The sequence below is a fragment of the Ochotona curzoniae genome, unplaced genomic scaffold (genome assembly GCF_017591425.1).
Source record: "Ochotona curzoniae isolate NIBS_2020 unplaced genomic scaffold, NIBS_Ocur_1.0 scaffold_4683, whole genome shotgun sequence".
Taxonomy (NCBI): Eukaryota; Metazoa; Chordata; class Mammalia; order Lagomorpha; family Ochotonidae; genus Ochotona; species Ochotona curzoniae.
The window spans coordinates 19475349-19487516 of NW_024467121.1; the positions used below are offsets into that span (position 1 = coordinate 19475349).

The 12168-nt window shown below is 48.6% G+C and overlaps 1 protein-coding gene and 1 long non-coding RNA gene across 3 annotated transcripts in view; one reads left to right on the forward strand and one right to left on the reverse strand.

Annotated features, from left to right (window-relative positions):
• Positions 1 to 12168, reverse strand: part of SEPHS1 (selenophosphate synthetase 1) — a 42772-nt gene that overhangs the window by 23357 nt on the left and 7247 nt on the right. The window contains exon 1 of one of the 2 annotated variants that reach the window (XM_040967844.1): positions 401 to 461. The exons of the other annotated variant lie outside the window; for it this stretch is intronic. The gene's annotated coding sequence lies outside the window, so the exon portion shown is untranslated. Of the gene's footprint in view, positions 1 to 400; positions 462 to 12168 lie in introns of those variants that run through there. 2 annotated transcript variants of the gene reach the window in all.
• LOC121147937 overlaps positions 1352 to 12168 on the forward strand; it is a 33665-nt gene continuing 22848 nt past the window's right edge. The window contains exons 1-2 of the long non-coding RNA XR_005882488.1: positions 1352 to 1713; positions 2349 to 2603. This is a non-coding gene — a long non-coding RNA (uncharacterized LOC121147937). The remainder of the gene's footprint in view (positions 1714 to 2348; positions 2604 to 12168) is intronic.

Genomic DNA, 12168 nt, shown 5'->3' on the forward strand with positions numbered 1-12168 from the left:
TAGCTCGCGCGGGGGACCCCCGGCCGCCGCCACACAAAAATGTCGGCGGGCGAAAAGATTAACCCCTGCGTGGCCGCCGCCACCCTCCCCCACCCCCCCCCCGACTCCTCCCCGTCCTCTCTTCCCTCCCTCCATCCCCGGCCCCGCGCAGCAGCAGCGGCGGCGGCGGCGGCGGCGGCGGCGCGGGCGGTGCTTCTCTTTTAAAGCGGCCCCAACCAAGCCCCGGCTCTGCCCCCTTCTCCTCCTGGCAGGGCCGGAGGTGCACGGCTCGGCGGCGGTCCCGGACGGCCCGGAGGGAGATTTACAACAGCCGCCGCGGGTCTGCGGACCCAGATTCCCCTTTAAGCCTGGGAGCCTCGCACACCACCCCCGCCCGCCCCTCGTCAGGCCCGCCGCTTACCGGCTCGCTCGGCGCCCTCCGCCTCCTCCCGAAAACGGGCCGCGGCCGCTCCCACAATGCACCGGGCGCGGCCGGGGCTCCCTTAAGCGTCGCCTGAATTTAAAAAAAAAAAAAAAAAAGCCGCTCCCGGCGGCCCGCGGCGGCGGCGGCGAGGACGGGGAGGCCGGGCCCGCGCCTGGGCGCCCGCCCGCCGGGGGCTCGGCCCTGAGGGGAAGCGGGCCGCCGCGCTGCCGCCGGCTGGGCGCGCGAGGGTTCCTTTAAGGCCGGCTACCTCCCTTTAAGAGGCGGCGGGCGGCCGCGTCCAGAAGCGGCTCGGTGGCTGCGAGCGGCCCCGGGAAAAAAAAAAAGGGGGCGGGGGCGCTGTGCAGGCCCCGAGCGCGGCAATGATTGGTCTCGGGGGAGGGGTGGGGGGTTGCAAGCGGTAGCATCCGTTGCCTGATGCAAAAAAAAAAAAAAAAAAAGGGATTGATTTCAAAAGTTGCGACTTGCCTTGGCAGCGGCCTTTGGCGCTCGGGCCACCTACTTTTTTTTTCTCTCCTCTCTCTCTCTCCTGACCCGCCGGAAGGGCCCGGGAACATTGTCCCTACTAGCTGACGAGGCCTGGGGACGCGCGCGATGCCTGGCCGGAGAGCGCTCGGAGACAATGCCCGTGGGAGACCCGTGTGTGGAATGGCGCGTGGAGGACCGGGACGCTCCCGCGGGACGCTGGGGCCGCGCGCAGCCTCCCGTGCCCGCAGCCTCCCTTTGTTCCCCACCCGCCCCGACGGCATTCATGAACAGAGGCGAATGTCCCGCCAAGTTCTTGGAACCTAGGCTCCGAAGGAAGCCTCGAAGCTTCCTTCCCCTCCTACCCCCCCCCCCCCCACGGGTTAGCATCATTTGTCAGTCAACACGAGTCCAAGTCAACATGGCAGCCCCCCGGTGGGCCAGGGCATGCTTGTGAGGAGAGAACTCCTGTTGTGGTTTTCAAATGCGTTGCTGATGGGATTAGAGTGCAAAGGCCTCAGGTGACAGACTTCTTCTAAGGGCTTTTCTTAAACCTGTATGCCCACTCGCTGACCAAACTTTTCTAGAATGGGCCAGCATTTTCCAAATTCCTTCGCATGATAGGGTTGGGAGTTGGTAGACATATTGTGGATAACCCAGCCAGGCTTTATGAGAGCACATCACTACTTGAACGCTAGGTGGATGCCCTATTCTTAATTTCTTTTTTTCTGTTGGCTAGTTCCCACCCTGGATTTCGAACAAGTTATGGGTACCCAGCGATAGCACCTGGATGCCTTTGTGTGCTGTCCACACACCTACAGTTTGTGGTAGGTTAAGTATTACTGAAGACCAGCCTGACTCCCCGGGGCTGGTAAACCCAGAGGCACAGCAGTTGTCCTCAGGCAGGGAAAGAGAAGAGAGACCTGAATTTCCTTTTTAGAAGTTTGGTGGTGGTGGGAGGTGGAGTGGCAGGAAGCTGGGAGTTGGAGAGCTAGGAAGAGTTTAAGAGTGGAAAAATAGAAAATAATCTGCGTGGCGGCGAAGGAAGGAGGGGGTTAATGTGTGTGTGTAACACACCAGGAGTGACCTGCAGTTTGCCACATTGAGGTTTTTATCTTTTTTTTAAAGATGTATTTATTTTTATTAAAAAGGCAGATATACATACAGGAGAGACAGAGAGGAAGCTCTTCTGTCCAATGGTTCACTCCCCAAGTGGCCGCAACGGTTGGAGCTGAGCCGATCCAAAGCCAGGAGCTTCCTCCAGGTCTCCCACGCGGGAGCAGGGTCCCAAGGCTTTGGGCCGTCCTTGACTGCTTTCCCAGGCCACAGGCAGGGAGCTGGATGAGAAGCATGTCTACCAGGATTAGAACCAGTACCCATATGAGATCCCAGTGCGTTCAAAGTGAGGACTTTAGCCGCTCCACTATCGCACCCGACCTGAAGTTTTTTTCTCTCTTTATAGCAAGCTGAATGCTGGTGACAGTGTTGGGATGCCGTGTCTCCCTATTGGGGTAAACTGAGACCTCGTTTATAAGGAAGAAGAGTCATCCCGGGTGACGGAGAGGATTTTCTGTGATTGGCAAACGTCAGAGAGCAGCAAAAAGAGAACTCCTTCCGGTCCCACGGAGATTTCTGGTTCAGGGGAAGTGGGGCCTCAGTGGACGGTGCTGCTGCTGATACTAGAACTACAGGAAAGCACAAGCAAAAAAGTTTTGGGGTGAGCTTGGCTTTAGAAATGTTAAATCTCTGGCCTGCCAGATAGCCTTTGGCAAAAGGTAATTGGGAACCAGCTCAAGAATGTGGGGGTGGGGCTGGCGCTGAGTTTGCAAGTCTGAATAGCACTCACCTCTTGACGCCTCTTACGGGGTGAGATCACCCTGAGAGCACCGAGGGAACCGGGAGACCTTGGACAGAGCTCTGCAGCCGGGCAGAGGGGCATCAGGCAGGCATCCTTAGACCAGTTCTCCCTTGCCCAGTTGCCCTGGCTGCACATCTTGGGTGGCTCCAGAACGGTTGTTGCTAACCAAGGTGGTTAGCCTCCTGACCAAGCCCTGGATGCATTGATTCGTCTGGAGCTGGCTCAGGATTGCATTACTCTCTGGTCAGAACCCTACCCTATGGTGCCCCCTGTCCTGGTTCTGTTGGCTCCATTTGTGATCCACTTCTCTTTGGCTTCATTACTACCTGGGACCTGCTAAAAATACCACTTGACCAGCCACACGTGAAAGGTTACACCTACTAGGCATAACAGTTCCCCCCCCCCCCCGAAAACATACGTGCAAATCTTGACCCCTGTACTGACGAATGTGGCCTCTTTAGGAAATAGGACCTGTTATGGTTTGGACTGTAGTTTGGGTGTACCCCAAGGTCCCTGTGCTGAGGGCTTGACTTCAAGAATTTTATGTGACTGGATTAAGGATGGAATGTGATTTTTCCCACAGGGGCCCCACTCCTTGAAGATGGAATTAAATCTGCTTATCACGTGGGTTTAAAATAGGGTGGTGAGAGCCACTTGGGGTGTCTGTACCCCATGTTGGAGTGCCTGGGTCCAAATCCTGGCTCTGTTCCGGGTTTCAACTTCCTGCTAATATGTATACTACGTGATGGCTCAACTAGTTCTGTCCCTGCTGCCCACCTGGGGGACTTGGGTTGAATTCCAGGTTCCTGGCTTTGGTCCCAGACTAACCCTAGATGTTGCAGGCATTTTGGGAGTGTTCCAATAGGTGGAAGAATCTCTCTCTCTCTCCCTTTCTCTCTCTCTCTCTCTTTCTTTCTCTCTCTCTCCCTTTCTCTCTCTCTTTCTTTCTCTCTCTTGTGTGTGTGTGTGTGCCTGTCTACCTCTCAAATAAGTTGAATAAGATAGTATATTATTTGGGTATGCTCAAGATAATTATAAGCCTCCTCCAATGTGAAAGAACCAGAAAAGTGGCAGCATGAGAGGGATTCAGCCCTACATTGCCAATTCAGATGGAGCCAGGGCTGTGAGCCAAGGGAAACAGGCACACTCTAGATTTGGAAGAGGCAAGAGGACAGATTTTTTTCCTAGCCCCATAAAATCTTCTGGCTCCCCAAACTGTCACATGGCTCAAGTAAGAAGTGTATAGTCAATTGTGACATTAACAAACTGATCCACTCCCTTAGGACTATACCAGCAGCAGAGGAGGGGCTGACTCTTCCCTCTTGCTGATAGAGTGTTGCCCCTAGGGTGTGCCCTGTCCTGCACTTCCTGTTGCTAGTCTAGGAAAGACTGAACTTCAGCCCTGCAGTGTCAGGTGGGCAGTAGGTACAGTAGAGCCTGCCACTGAGCCTATCTGCCTGGGCCAGAGTACTCTACTTCCAGGGCCTGAGACCTTTTTTTTTTTTAATTGTTTTAAAATTTTTATTGGATAGTCAGATATACACAGAGGAGAAGAGACAGGAAGATATTCTGTCCACTGGCTCACTCCCCAAGTGGCCACAATGGCCTGAGATGAGCTGATCTAAAGCTAGGACCAAGGAATCAGGAGCCTCTTCTGGGTCTCCCGTGCGGGTTGGGATCCCAAAGCCTTGGGTTGTCCTCGATTGCCTTCCCAGGCCACATACAGGGAGCTAGGTGGGAAGTGGACCAGCTGAGATTAGGATCGGCACCCATACGGGATCCTAGCACATGCAAGGCGAGGACTTTAGCCACTAGCCTACTGTGCTAGGCCCTGCTTTTTTAAACTCATGAAGTGATTCATTTGATTCTATAGAATACAGATGTTGTTTGTAGCCAGAATATCAAAGGCTACAAGTGATTGTGTTGCCCTTTCTCTTTTGTGGTATATGAAGGACAGCACTGCAGGGTTATTTTTCGTGGCGTTTCCACGCCCCTTCCTCCTGCCTCTTCTCCTTACAAGTCTTACATTTCAGGAACTACCAAGACCCCACCCTTCCAAATCCCAACACATCAGCATGCCTGTACTACTGACTACCACACGAGTCCTTCATGCACACCTCCATCCCTCTCTTTAGGAGCAAAGCTGTTTCTTCCAATCAGACTTCCCATCCCAATCAAGCCCTATCGTTTTCCACTTCTGTCCTCCAGACCTCCTGCAGTGTGATAGAGGGAGGATCCTTCACCACCCTGGTTCGTGTGTATTCCTTTACAGTTTCTGTATTAAACACAATTGCCTCCTTCGTTCCAGCACTTAGGACCATCCCCACAAAGTCTGATTACAGTAAATGGTGATTGTTAGATACCAATCTTTGTCCTAGTATTTGGTGAGGGGAGAGTAGAGGAAGAAATGAGGCAAGTAGAGATGCAGGGAAGACACAAGAAAGGAGATTTCTGAAAGTTCTTGAAAAATATGGGATTAAAAATCTACTTCTTTGGGGGCCAGTGTTGTGGCACAGTACATTAAGCTACCGCTAGCCACAGTGACATCCCCTGTGATCACTGCTTCAAGTTCTGGCTGTTCCACTTCCTGTCCAGCTCCCTGCCAATATACCTGGGAAAGCAGTGGAGGATGGTCCAAGTGCTTGGGTCCTGCCACCCACATGGAAGACCCAGGATGGAGCTCCTGGCTGGCCTGGCCCAACCATGGCTGTTGCAGTCATTTGGAGAATGAACCAGCAGAGGAAAGATCCTTCTAGCTGTCTCTCTTTGCCAGTCTAAGTTGATTAGTCACATTCTTTGTTTCTAACATTTAATTTGTGGCAAACTTTACACTTAGCCTCAAATCAGAGGACATTTGGAAAAACAGTAAGAAGTTAATTCCTCCTACCTGTTTGATGCAAAGAACTTTGACTCCATATATAGTTTTTTTTTAAGTACACATTTTTCATTTTGAAGATCCCTCATATGCATGGATTTCAACACTTCCTTGCACTAAAATAAACATATTTTTAAACCATCTGTTAATTAATTAATTTCATCTCATTCAGAAGACAGAAAGAGATCTTCTATCCACTCATTCACTGTCCAGATGCCTACAACATCTGGGACAAGGGCAGACACAAGCCAGGAGGCTAGAATTCTGTGTGGATCTCCTCTGTGGGTGGCAAGGATCCAAGTGTGTGAGCCATCATCTACTGCTGATGCTTCATGTGCATTAGCCCGAAGTTAGATTGGAAGTGGCGGAGCTGGGACTTGAACCATGCACTGTGGTACTGTTGCCCCCCAGAGCCTTCCCGTAACCTTATCTTTTCATCCCGGGAACTTCATGAAGTACCCTCACATTTGTGGGTGTTTGTGTCAGGATGATGATTCCCTGGTCTAAGATGCCATCAAATAAAAATTGGCCCCAGAACTAAGTCATACCTAGAATTCTCCATTCTTCAAGCAGAGGAGCTGCTGGTGGTTGTCATCTTGTTCGTTGCCGGTGTTTAATGCATGGCAGACTTTAGCCTTTGCCCCAGGGTATGCCATCTTCCTTAATTGCCTCCCGTGGTCAGAGGGCACTGTGCTTGGGAAAGCAGAGCAAAGGAACTTCCTCTCCATCTACAGCATGCTAGGCCCTATGGTGACCATAGTTCAGGATTACACCTTGTCCTCTAGACTGGAAATTGCACAGAAAGGTGCTAAGAGGAGGATAGAAAATCATAATGGCAGAGACAAAGGGTCTTGTTTCAACTGTCTCGCAGTACCTACGTGTGGAACACAGGCACAATTTCTGGTTCTGGAGGGCATTTGGGTTTGGCCTCCTTGGCTGGGGTTTCTCTGAGCACAATCGACCCTCGCTTGCCCTTGACAGTGCCCTACCTTTCTGTCTCCTCTCCTCTCCTCTCCTCTCCTCTCCTCTCCTCTCCTCTCCTCTCCTCTCCTCTCCTCTCCTCTCCTCTCCTCTTCTCTCCTCTCCTCTCCTCCTTCCTTTCTCTGTCTTTCCCTCTTTTTCTTTTTTTTTCCTATTCCTTCTTCAAGATTTATTTACTTGAAAGGCAGTTAGAGAGAGAATGTCTTCCATCCATTGGTTCGCTCCCAAATAGACACAATGATCACGGCTTGGCTAAGCCCAAACTAGGAGCCCAGAATTCCATCTGAGTCTCCCACGTGGGTAAAGGATCCGAGCATGTGGGCCATATATGCTGCATTCCCAGGCTCATTAGCAGGGAGCTGGGTCAGAAGTGTAGTAGCCAGAGCAGTTGTCACAGGCAGAGTCTTAAACTTCTGTGCCACAACACACCCCTAGCCCCTATTTCCAATCCCTTATACTTTGTTTTCTTAACTGAGTGGAGACAATGTGTCTAGAGCAGGGAGCTTGGCTGCCAAGAGCAGAGAGCCACTGGTTTGTCTTGGGGAAGAGAAAGAAGAAGGTATCAAGGGAGGGGAAGGATATTCAGAGAAGGGAGACGCTAGAAGCTTTAGAAGTGCTGTGATTTCATCAGTGGAAGCTGTTCCCAGACAGACTGCTGAGGCAGAACATGGACATCTTCTAGTGTTTTAGGTGGGAAAAGACAGAAATGTATATAGGGCCAAGAAAAGAGAAAAATGAGTCCAAGGCTGGTGCAGGGCAGTGCAAAAGGCTCCTTGGGAGGTGCTGCTTGTAACTGCAAGGGGTACCTAAGGTGTACACCTCTGAGAACAAAGGGGACAACCTTGGTTGTAATCTGTTGTTTGTTGTTTGCATGACCTAAAATGGTCTGTCATTCTTGGGACTACAAATACCTCAAAAAGAGTCTTCCCCTGCTTGCCTTAGGAAAGAGCCTCTGTTAATGAGGCTTAAAAACACCGAATTGTAGTCTTCTGGATTTTGTGCAGAGTTTCGTTCTTCACAGTAGGAGGCAGCATAACCTAACCCTCTGAATCAGAGTCCTTCGTTGCTGCAGTTGGAGATCTGGCCCAAGCTAGGAGGAGCCACCCAGCAGTCTGGCTCCTTCTTTCCAGGATCATGCAAAAGATAGGTATTGGGGAATAGCCAGACATCTTCCAGATGTTCAGGGCTGTGTGGGGGTGCCAGGTACACTGCAGATGCCAGCGCCATTCTCCCTGCCCTGCCTCGCCCCAGCTCTCACAGGTGTGTCTTCTCATCTTGGCAAACAGAAAGTCTGGTATATAAATTCATGAAAGAGATGAAATGTGAAGTTGAATACGCTTGGAGAACTCCAGCACATAGATGTAACTTAGCTGAAATAACATCATAGCAGACTTCCCCCTGAAGGCATGAAGAAACACAAAAGCAATTTTTTTTTCTTGGTAGTTTCTATTTCTGTATTCTGACCTTAGTAAACTTGCTGAAAATGATTATGTTACTCTTGAATACACATCAGCCATCATTTATCTTGCAGGCAGGGAATATTGCTATCTGCAGGAACTAGACTATTATGTCAGAGTGTTTGCAAGTCTCTCCACTTCCCAGAGAGAGAGCCAGATCTAGAGAAATGTGTAGCAGCTTCTCCCTCCTGCTGTGCAGCCTCAGAGGGGTACTCCAACCTTTCTGTCCAGTACCTACAACATTGGACATACTATAATAGAACCAGCTTTGATAAGTCTGTGGTGAGTATGAAATGAATGCCTGGCACATAATGGACACTAAGTAAATACTTGGCATAATTGGTGACTGAAAAGTGATGTGAGGTATAGACATCTTAACCATCTTAACCACTAGCCTAAGTGGCCAGCCCCTGTCCCTAAGCTGTACTTTTTAAAAAACGTGTATTTATTTATTTGAAAGGCTGAGTGACAGAGAGGAAGAGACACAGGGATCTTCCCAAGCACAGGGTTACGCCTCAAGTTGCTATGATGGCTGGAGGCTGAGCGAATCTGGAAGCCAGGAACCTGGAAATCCAGTAGGTCTCCCACCTGGGTAGCAAAGACCCAAGCACTTGGGCTCTTTTCTGCTGCTTACCCAGATGCATTGGCAGGGAGCTTGGTTGGGAAGCAAACTGGCTAGGATGTTTTAATGTGCCAGTATTTATTTATTTCTGCATTTAGTGGAAAGGAAGGTGACACAGATAGAGAGACAAAGAGACCTTCTAATCCATTGCTTTACTCTCCAGATGCCTGAAAGAGCTAATGCTGGGCCAGACTAAAGCAGAATTTCCATCTGGATCTCCTTTCGCACTCCCATGCAAGCAGTGCTGTGCCAATGTCAGTACCTAGTTTTGAGTTTGTTTCTTGCTTTGAATTGTCATACAATGGGTGCTTCCAGATGTCTATACATCTGGTTATAGATGTTATACATCAGGCTAAAGAATGTTAAACCATGGAGAAAAAATCTGTAAATGATGAATCTCACCAGTCACTGTTTCTTAAACTCTTTTTTACAAATTTATTTTTATTAGAAAGTCTGATATACAGAGAGGAGGAGAAACAGAGAGGAAGATCTTCCATCTGCTGGTTCACTTCCCAAGTGGCCACAATGGCTGAGGATGAGCCGATCCAAAGCCAGGAGCTGGGATCCGGGTCTCTTGCATGGGTTCAGGGTCTCAAAGTCTTGGGTCTCCCTTGACTGCTTTCCCAGGCCACAAGCAGGGAGGTGGATGGGAAGTAGAGCAGCCAGGATTAGGACCGGTGCCATATAGGATCCTGGTGCATGCAAGGTGAGGACTTCAGCTGGTAGATATTCTTTATCAAGAGATTATTTCACTTCCTGTTTTATCCCCACCTTCTGGTTTCCAAACTTCCCATTGTGTCTGCATACTGACCTGCTGTGTGCTCATCATGATTTGGCTTTGGGCCAACTTTCCTCTCCTGGACTAAGCAGAGCTGCTAGGATTGTAGCTCTCATTAAACGACCTTGAAGTATGTGTTCCACCCAACCTGCTCTGATTCTACTTGTTCATCAGCATGATTCTTTATCAGCACTGAGTGATCACATCATAAGCTGTGGGCATAGGTCAAAGGCCTTGCTTCAAGCCGTGCAGATTGTGGGTTCACATGGGTGGGCAGGAGAAAGGATGACCTGACTTTAATCAGACTCTGAGTTCTTCCAGGAGAATTTCCAACGTGCCTAAGTCAGCTGGGGTCCCCTCTTAGCAATATAAAAGTCACACCCTTCTCTGAGGTGACCGAGGACTAACTCTGTCTTCTGTGCAGAGGTGTGTAATGATCTCAGCCAGGTTGAAAGACACCTGACGCCAGCTGGCGGCTCCCTGTGAAGGCTCCCGGAGTACTAAGTTCCCAAGCTGCTTTCTCAAGTGGGCAAGCAGACAGCTATCCGATGGCTGCTCCTGGCAGGCAGTTGCCACCTGCCTGGATATCTGAAAAGATCTTTGGGGTACAAACACACGCAGCTTGTGGCAACCACCTTGAGATAGGTGTGAGGATCTGGCCAGTTGAACAGGAGCCCCATGGCTGGGATAATTTTTCGGCAAGTAAGCGCTGCTGGCAGCCAGCATTTTGCTTCTCCCCTTTTCTTAACTTTAGCAAAAAAAAAAAGCATATGTATTTTGTTAGATGAACTTTTCAAAAGTCTTTGGTTTGGCTTTGGCCCCTGACACTTTTAAGGCCAAAAATGCTGGTTTTGGTTACATCACCTTCTGAGCCTGAGATTATCTTTCTTTGACAGTGGGAAGAGAAAGTGCCTGGTAAAGAGAGGGGAGGGGAGGTGCAGGGGAGTCCCTCCTGATGTTCCTTCCTGGACTTGTGGGCATCTCCAGTTGGGCATCTCCATGACCTCTTGTCGAGCCAGCCAGGCTCTCCTCCTGTTACTGTGTGCAATTGTTTGAATAGGAAGGATGATACCCAAGGTCTTTTATTCCCAGGGGTTCTTGTTTAAACACAATGGACACATCATAAAGCCCTTTACAATTGTGCAGTTGAGGAACAGTCTCTGCTTACTCTACACTCCCCCCACCTCAGCCCCTGGCAACCTCCACACTGGTCCCTGGCTCTGGAGCCAAATTTGCCAATGCTGGACAGTTATAGAAAAAGCTTTGAAATTAGTGGTTTGTGACTGCCTCCTTTCATTTAGCATAATTTCTCAGGGTTTATTCATGTTGTAGTGTGAGTCAAAGTAATATTCCAATGTGTGTATCTCTTGTCTATCATCCATCTTTATCATCTATGTATCTGTGTCATCTATATATCTGACTATATCTATCACCTGCCAATGTATCTCTAGTATTTATATATGTACTTATTATCAACTTATGCAAAATATATATCTATACTTATTCATTATCTGTGTCTCTTATTTTGTTTTAAAGATTTTTTTATATATGTGAAAGTCAGAGTCACAGATAAGAAGAGGAAACAGAGAATTTTCTATTTCCTGGTTCACTTCCCAAGTGGCCACAATGGCAGAGCTGAATCAGGCTGAAGTCAGGAGCCAGGATATTCTTCCAGGTCTCATTTCTCTCTGTCTCTCGTGTGTGTATCCACATCTAGTTACTATCTATCAATATCTAGTTGTCATCTATTTATTTATCTCTCTTTTTAGAAATCTATACTTGTTTTCCTAATGCATTCATCAGCTGGTGGGGAACCGTGCCTACCTTTGGGTTGTGTTTTTGTGTGGACATGGGCTTAATTTCTCTTGGGTATGTGTAGCTAGGAGTGGAATTTCTGGCTGTTATGGTAATGCTCTTAATTTTGGGGAGCTGTCAAATTGTTTCCCAAAGTGGCTGTATCACTTTATATTCCCACCAACAATGCAGAGGATCCTCACTTCTCCATATCCTCACAGCACTTACTGCTTTGTGTGTTTTTGAGTCTAAGCATCAACTGGGTATTGTGAGGTAGTATCACATTGTAGCTTTGATTTGTTTTTCCCTAGTTGGTAATGATGCTGAGCCCTTTTCATGTGTTTATTGGCTCTTTGTATATCTTCTTTGGATAAATGTCTGTTCAAGTCCCATGCCTCTTTCCTAATTGGATTATCTATCTTTTTATTGTTGATTTATCAAATTTCTTTATGTATTCTGAACAATAGACCCCTATCAGATATATGACTTAAAAATCTTTTTTCCGCTGTTAACTTTCTGCTTAGTGTCCCTTAAAGTACACAAGTTTTTTTTTTAAGAGTGGCTCACTGAGCTCTGCATTAAACAAAAAAGTTATTTTTTTTTGAAAGAGTTACAGAGAAAGAAGCAGAGACAAAAAGTGAGACCCTCTATCCACCGATTCATTTCCTCAATGGCTGCAAAAGCCAGAGCTGTGTTGGTTCAAAGCCAGAAGCCAGGAGTTTCTTTTGAGTCTCCCACATGTATACATGGACTGCCTGGGTCATCATCTTCTGCTTTCACAGGCTACTAACAGGATAGTGGAACAGCTGAGATTCAAACTAATGCCCATATGGGATGACCCTTTGGTTTCAGAAGCCAACCACTTGGCTGGGTGACAGAAGCCAAGCACTCGAGGCATCGTTCACTGCCTCCCAGAA